The following is an 8,095-nucleotide window of genomic DNA, read 5'->3' as shown; positions in this document are numbered from 1 at the left end:
TATTTAACAACAGCAACAAACCAACCTTACAAAAAACACCAACAATATCAGAGAATCACCTGAAATTACCATGCATGATAGTATCGCTTAGAACCTCTCAGCCTAGCTGTTGTTGTTGTTAAGTGCCATCGAGTCAGTCTGATTCATAATGGTAATGGGGTTTCCAAGGCTTTTTAGATGTTTGTGGGAGCAGAAAGCTTCATCTTTCTCCCACAGAGTTGGTGGGCTCGAAGTGCCTACCTTGTGGCTCACAGTCTGGTGCTTATAAATATAGAAGCATCCAAGTAAAGCAGGTCTATAATTCTGAAAATAGAGAACCAGCATTATTAGTTTGCAGCAATAACAACAACAACAACAAAAGGGAGTAATGTAACTATAGAACTTCCAAATGAAGATGAAATCAAGTAGATTTCAAGAAGAATAAACCTAACTGTAACCCTAAAACTAGACCAAGCCTTACTCCTAGGCCGACCCTAACACTAACCTTAGTCCTAACCATAACCCTAATACGAAACCTTAGATCTAACGTAGCTGTAGTTCCTAACCCTAACTTCTTAATGCTGCTCCTCATCTTACCCCGCAAAAAGGAATCTTGCCAGTGGTGTGTTGTGTGTCTTTGAGTTTAGTTGGTTCTGACTCATAGCAACCCCGTATAAGATTTCCAAGAGTGACCGGTGGGTTTGAACTGTTGACCTTGCATTTACCAGTCTAGTATTTATCCCACAGCATCACACCAGGGCTTAAATATATTATTGTTGTTAAGTGTCATCGAGTCAGTTCCAAATTACAGCGACCCTGTCTACAGTTTCCAAGAAATGGCTGGTGGGTTGGAACCAATGACCTTGTGGTTAGCAGCTCAGTGCTTATCTTACCATGTCATACCAGAGCTCATAAAAACTGTAAATGCTCTTTACGATAAATGTTCTTAACTTTGGTTTCTTGTGACTTACTGCTGTATTTGGTTTGTTGTTGTTAAGTGCCATTGAGTCAGTTCCAACTTGCAGTGACCCTGAATAGGGTTTCCAAGGAGTGGCTGGTAGGTTTGAACTGCCAGCCTTGTGATTAGCAGCCCACAGTGTCACACCAGAACTCCATTCGGTATGTAGATTTAGTAAATAAGAAGGAAATGACATGGAGAAAAGGGCCATGTTCATTGGAGTATGATGAGCTCAATGAATAGGGGTGACCCTTGGAAAAGCAGTGCTGATCAGGATCTAGAATAAGTGTGGAGGAATCACCGAGATTCATCTGCGCTCAAGTGCCCGTGTGTAGATAGGGACTGTCCATTTCAGAGATGGGCTCCTTGCCCCTTTTATCTGAGAAAGCCAGGGAATCTGCCAGAGCAGTAGTCACCCTGTCGACGTCGTTCCTCTTTGCAATGTTAACAGAACTTGAATACATGCTCATCATCTTGAACCTTGCAGCTGTCTTCGATCTTATTTGTAAAGCCGTTTCCTCCCGTGGTCTCTCCTTAAATTATATTTCTGCTCTTAAACTATGTGAAGTGTGGAAAGTTGGCAAGATAATTTTAAGTTCTCATATGGGGTGTGAAAAAATATGTCGACAATCTGGAAAACTTTAACCTAATTGTTGTACTTTTTCATGTACATGCTGTGAGATGCAGTCTCTCATTTAATAATTTAAAATGCTCCACGTGCTAAATAGGGACTAAATGCTCTGTAATTGCCAGCTGTCATTGTTCCTAGTCACTATCAAGACAATATAAAAGAATAGTAAACTTGCCTGTACAGCTTTTCATAATGAATCACAAAAGTTAAATAATATTTACTTTGTACTAAGCATTTCTGCATTCCCAGTACAAAGCTACATGCTTTCCATGCAATTTCTCACTTATTCCCATTGAAGTCCAACTCTAAACCAAACTCAAATTGCCTTCAAGTTCATTCTGACTCAGCGTGAACCTGTTTAGCCTTTCCAAGACTGTAAATCTTTACGGGAGCAGAAGGTCTCATCTTTCTCTGCATGGAGTGGCTGGTGGGTTTGAACTGCTGACCTCGCAGTGAGTAGTCCAGTTCTTATCCTACATCGCTACACCAGGAGAAGTTAAATAAGTTGCCCAGGAAACTGCTAGCAAGTGGTGGAGCCAGTGTGTGAACGCAGTCAGGCTTTAGAGTCCAGCATCTTAACCATGATTGCTGTAGTTTGGTGTTGTTGAGTCAAATTTGACTCCTTGTGACCGTGTCATGTTTTCATTATTAGTACCATGCTTTGTTGAAGCTCAACAGCTGCTCCTTGGAAACTGTATATGCAGACGATATGAGTAAGAACCCACTCAACAGCAACACTCAACTCTCAACTTAACAACACCAAGAGTCTTTAAGGAGCCCTGGTGCTCAGCTGCTAACTAAAGACATGGAAGTTTGAACTCAGTAGCTGCTCTGTGGTAGAAAGGTTGACAGTCTGCTTCCATAAGTCTCGGAAACCCCGTGGGGCAGTTCTCCTCTGTCCTGTAAGGTCACTGTGAGTCGGAATTGATGCAATAGCAGCGTGTGTGGAGGCTTTTTTTTTTTTTGTAAAGTTTTTATTGTGAGGTTTACATGGGAGAACATAAGCTTTACATTCATCCTATCGTATTTTGTTTCATTGCAATGATTACAGTCCCCTTCATGCATCATCACACAGCTCCCCCTTTCCCCACCCCCGGCCACCAGCACACAGTCCCTCTCCCTCCCTGAGTTCATTGTCCCCAGCCGCTCCATCTGTCCGCATCTCCATCCCTGGCATCACTGCCTCTCTGGGTAGGGTTCCGCTCTTCATTCTTCTCACTTGATGGTCCCAGGGACCTCCGCTCCTGGACTACAAAATCATTCACTCTCCTTTTGTCAAAAAACATCTACCTCTATATATTTCCTAGCCTCACAGTTAGACCTGATGGCAATTATTCACTATTGTACCATTCGAGTCTTATCCCCACTTCCTTTTGCCAGCATGGTCCCAACGGATTAGAAATCATTCAGTGGTGATTCTACCTTCCCCCACCCCATCTGAAACTAGGATCCCTCTTGAAAGCTTGTAAGCCAGTCACTTCTTGCCTTTATAGGCCCTCCCATTTTGGGTGGCTAATGTTGCCCATCCCTGTCAACCCTGTATACCGAGGGGGTGGGAGTGATCCTTGCTATAAAGATTTTTTCCCATTTTTGAGCTCCTACGTCCATAAGTATAGGTAAAGTTCATCAAATTGTAGCAGGTTACTGTTTTTCTTATTTTTTTTTCCTCCTCTTTCTTCTTCTTCTAGTCGAGTTCTGATCATCTAGCCAACGAAGCCAGGTCAAGTGGGTACTGTCTGCAAGTATGGGTGTTCTTGTGCCTCTCCTCACTTCATATCAGCTGGATGCTTCACTCTCCGCTGTAGTCCTCTGTGGCCATGTCACTGCCTCTGGGCCCAGGAGTCCCCGGGTCTTGCCGTATTGCTGGCCACCCAGATCTTGTGTAGAGTCTTTAAAATAACTGTTATACTGCTCTGAAGTTTCATTGAGGGTTCCACTTTTTCTCTAGCTGAATTTTGAGATGTATTTGAAAGCCTTTGGTCAGAACATCACGCCTTTTCCTGCAGCTTTTACTGCAAATGCCTTTGGATGCATTTCAACCTATGGATCATGGCAGTTCCATCCATGACCAATCACAGGGTGGTGCAGGACTGGGCAGGGTGTCACTCTGTTGTGCGTGGGTTTGCCATGCTCCGGAGCTGACTTGACAGCAGCGGACAGCAACAATAGGGCCTAATGGGACACATGAAGATGAAGAGCTGATTTCATTTGAGATATTAAGTTTTTCTGATTTATGAGAGCTCTCTTCAGTAGTTGAGTCTCTCTTATTAGTTTTGGAGTTAGGACCCATAATTGATGTCTGTGTTTGGGGACAGCAAGTAGTAGGAAATCAAGACTCAGAGGGCAACTTGCCCTAAGCCATACAGCCAGGTGAGGAAACACAGCTACAATAAATGCTCTGTCCTGACAGAGAAATTATAAAATCTGTCTTTCACTTTGCTCCCTGAGCTGTGTGATTTATGGGTTTTGGGGATGTGTGGGTCATCAGTGATCTTAGCTTGAGCTGTTTTCATGGTGTGATGGAGGTGAAAGCCAGATTGCAGTGGGTTGAAGCATGAGGGTGAGGTGGGGACAAGGCAGTGAGCATCAACAACTCTGTCCCAAAGTTTGGCTGTGATGTGAAGGGGAGTTGGGAGATGTGAATCATGGGAGTTTGGGGCTTTGTCTTTTCTTTAAGATAGAAGAGCCATACATTGAACTCTCTTAAATGTCCTTGAAGAAGAAAGCCAATTGAGGAAGTATTTCTAAATATTAGTTGTATACTAATGTGCCTAAAATATTCCATTGGCATGACTGTGTGGAAAGTTGCTTTTTCCACCGTCTGATGATGATGTTGTTGTCATTGCTGTTCTTCTGATTTTGATGTGTTCAAAAACCTTCTCATTATTAGGAAAAGCCTAAGTCAGATTTGAAAAATGTCATCAATTCTCCTAACTCAGCCTGTTGTTGTTAGGTGCTGTCGAGTTGATTCCAATTCCTAGCAACCCCATGTGACAGTGTAGAACTATCCAATAGGGTCTTCTTGGGTATTAACCTTGCAGATTACCAGCTCTTTCTCCCATGGAACTGCTGGATGGGTGCAGGCCACCAGCCTTTCCGTTAGCAGCCAAGTGCTTAACTATTGCCCATATGAATAAAAATCTTACCAAATGATAAAAATTCTGAGAAAGAACAGGATTTGAGACCCTGGTAGGTTGCTTTTTGTTAAAAAAGCTTTTGATGGTTATTTGGGAAGGTGTCGTCTCTCTAGAAGCATCATCTAAATATTAAATTGTTGTCAGTTGTTTGAAAGTCTTTAATTGTTGGGCTGGAGGAAAATTCATTGAGAACTGAGCTTGAAACTTTGCTTGTTCCTGGGTTAATAATTTAGCTTCTTTAGACTCCAGTTTCCTGAGAGACAAGAGTAATAATATTCATGGCTAAGTGAGCTCATCTCGTAAAGTCGCTGGAGCAGAACTTGTACCTGGTGTCAAGTCAGGCCTGACTCACAGCCACCCTGTAGCACAGAGTAAATTGCCTCACAGGGTTTCTAAGGCTGTTTCCAAGTCACTCCTGTGGAGTGACTGGTGGGTTTGAACCACCAACCTTTCAGTTAGCTGCTAAGTGCCTAGCAGCTGGCCGTGTACCTGGCCCCTGGCAGGTAGTCTGCTCAGAGTCAGGGGCATTGTCCTGGTATTTAAAGGATGCTTGGTGTTCTCTGCCTTCCTGGTTTCATGGACCTTTTTGCAAGTCTCCTACTCTGGTGAAAGGAATGGTGGGAGGAATTTAGAGCTCTGTCCCAGACTTGTAAATCTCAGGGGAGAGTCAGAAAGCAGTGCAGAGGGGAAACAGTAAGGCCATTCTTTATGGAAAACAGCGAACTTGTGAACATATATACTTAAACAGCAAGTCCATGGAGTCTCCTATATAAATAGCTCATAGCAGCTCACAGTTCTCACCATCTCACCAGGCTTCAGGGCCTGCCAGGAAAATAATTGCCTCTCTTTCCAGCAAGGCTATCGTCAAAAATAGTTGGGCTTTTGCAAATTCATTCCTTGCGTCTTACTGTAAGATGCTTGTTTTGGTTTATTGTCTTCATTATAAGTAAGTCTTTTAGCTCAGGTATTTTCTTAGGTTTTAGAGATTCAGGAGAGAACAGCCTTCTTGTCCTTTGTTGTTGTCGTGTTAAGTGCCGTCAAGTTGGTTCTGACTCATAACACCCCTGTATGGGTTTCTGAGGAGCAGCTGGTGGGTTTGAACCACTGACCTTGTGGTTAGCAGTCCAGTGCTTATCCTACAGCACCACACTATTCCTAATTTTTCATTAGTCCTTGAGTGTTCAGTTCATATTTATTGTTCTTTTGTCTGATGACTAGACGAGATTGACACACATTCATTCGATAGATCTCTATCTAGATGTCAAACTCGGTGCCATCATGCAAGGGAACGAAACAAACAAGGACCCTGTGCTGATGGAGTTTGCAGTTGAATGGGGGAGATGGGTATCAGTTAAATGACCGTGCCCTCTGTGAAGTCCTAGGAAGGAAAGAAACCTGTGCAAGCACGTTTAACAGAGGCATGAGGAAAAACATCCTACAGAGTGACTCTTGAGATCCAAATGATGGATACTAATTATACTACGTGGGGTCCTGCTGTGGCACTGTGGAATAATGCACTGGACCGCAAGGTTGGTTTAAACCACAATGTCAGCAGTTCAAATTCACCAGCCACTCCTTGGAAACCCTATACAGAACCCCCACGTAGCACTTAACAACACCAACAACAATCATACTAAGTAGGTTGGGGTGGAAGGCATTGCAGCAGTGGGAACACACATGCAAAGGCCCTGTGGCAGAGAAGAGTAGGTCACTGTGTGGTTGGAGCATGGTGAATGAGTGGGGAGAGTGTTTCGAGATGAATTGGGAGAGGTTGGGCAGGACCCCGTCATACAGAACCTTGGAAATCTTGGTGAGCAGCTTGATCTTTAGATTACAAGCATTCGGATACCATTGAGGAGTTTTAAACAGGGAAGAGAGTGGTAGGGTGACCAGGTGTGAATTTTGGAAATATCACTGAGAGCCCTGTGTTCAGAACTTCTTGGAGGAGGACCAAAGAGATCGCTGAGGCATGAGTGAAGAGGCTGTTATCATCATCCAGGGGAGAGATCTTGGTGGCCTGGCCAGAGAAATGGAGCAGTGTGTCTGGATTCCGGACTTGTTTGGCTAGAGAGGCAGAGAACTGTTAAGGCTGACGTCGAGATTTCTGACTCACCTAACTGAATGGATGATGGTGCTCTTCTTTAAGGCAGAGGAGCATATTGGGAGAGGAGTGTTGAGTTACAGCTGCCTTTGAGCATTTACTTGCACATGAAGAGTAGGAAGTGGATATGTGAGTCTGATGTTCATAAGAGAGGCCTGGGTTGGAAATAGTCATGAAGAGCTATGTGGGATTGAAGGTGTAAGTGAGGATGAGATGGCACAGGTGGGGGTGGAGGCGGCAGAGCCTGGGTCTGTGGAACTCCAGCCATCCTGGCTGGGCAGAAGAGGCTGCATCTGCAAAGGCGGAGAATGTGTGGTTCTGAAGCAGAAGCAGAGAGGCTTCATGAAAGAGGGTGAGGTCAGTTAAGCCAATTGCTGCTTGGAGGTTCAGGTTCAAATGAACACTGAAAAAATGCCCATCAGATTTAGAGACTTGTGGGCCATCGCTGATCTTAGCTGGAGCCGTTTTGGTGGCATGATGGAGGTGAAAGCCAGATGGCTGTGGGTTGAAGCATGAGGGGGCAGTGGGGACACAGGCAGTGAGCATCGACAACTCTGTCCTAAAGTTTGGCTGTGATGTGAATTCAGGGGAGGAGGGAGATGTGACTCACTGGAGTGTTTTGTTTTGCTTTTGTTTCTTTTGAAGGTAGAAGAGGCTTCAACTTGTTGAAATGTCATTGGAGCCAGTTAAGGAAGAAGGGAATGCAGGAAGGAGGACAGTTTATTCGTTCAGTCACCAAATATTTATTGAGCACCTGCTCGGTGCCAGGCCACCTTCTAGGTGCTAGGGATTCAGCAGTGAACAGAACAGACAAAACTCTGCTGTCATGGAGCTTGTATTTTAGACCAACTGACACGTAACATGACGGGAGTGGTTAATACCATGAAGAAACGAGACAGAGTAAAGTTTTTTTTTAATGTTTTATTGTAAATTATATAATAGTTTACACGAGAGAACCTCAGTTCCATATTCATTCCATCGTATATCATTACATTGCCATGGTTCCAATCCCCTCCATGCATCATCTTCCGACCAAAGGGCATATCCTAGAAGCCCGTGCTCTACACTCCCCTCTCCCCCCTCAGTCTTCAGTCCACAGTTCCTCTCCCTCTCTGGATCCAAAGTCCCCAGCCGCTTCATCCCTCCATGTCATCATCTTTGTGTCCATCTCAGACATCTCCGGTTTTCTGGGTGGGGTCCCGTTCTTGGCTCTTATCCGTTGGTGGTCCCAGAGACCTCCACTCCTAGACTGGAGAAATAATCGCTCTCTTCCTTGCTACAAAACATCT

At 44.3% G+C, this 8,095-nt stretch overlaps 1 protein-coding gene across 1 annotated transcript in view; it reads left to right on the top strand.

Moving 5' to 3' along the window:
• The window catches only part of ARFGEF2 (ADP-ribosylation factor guanine nucleotide-exchange factor 2 (brefeldin A-inhibited)), a 110,219-nt gene that overhangs the window by 5,391 nt on the left and 96,733 nt on the right, over positions 1 to 8,095 (top strand). The window lies entirely within an intron of this gene.

Source organism: Chrysochloris asiatica, unplaced genomic scaffold (assembly GCF_000296735.1).
Source record: "Chrysochloris asiatica unplaced genomic scaffold, ChrAsi1.0 scaffold00023, whole genome shotgun sequence".
Classification (NCBI taxonomy): domain Eukaryota; kingdom Metazoa; phylum Chordata; class Mammalia; order Afrosoricida; family Chrysochloridae; genus Chrysochloris; species Chrysochloris asiatica.
Note: the sequence above shows the minus strand (reverse complement) of the source record. Positions and strands in the feature narration are given on the sequence as shown.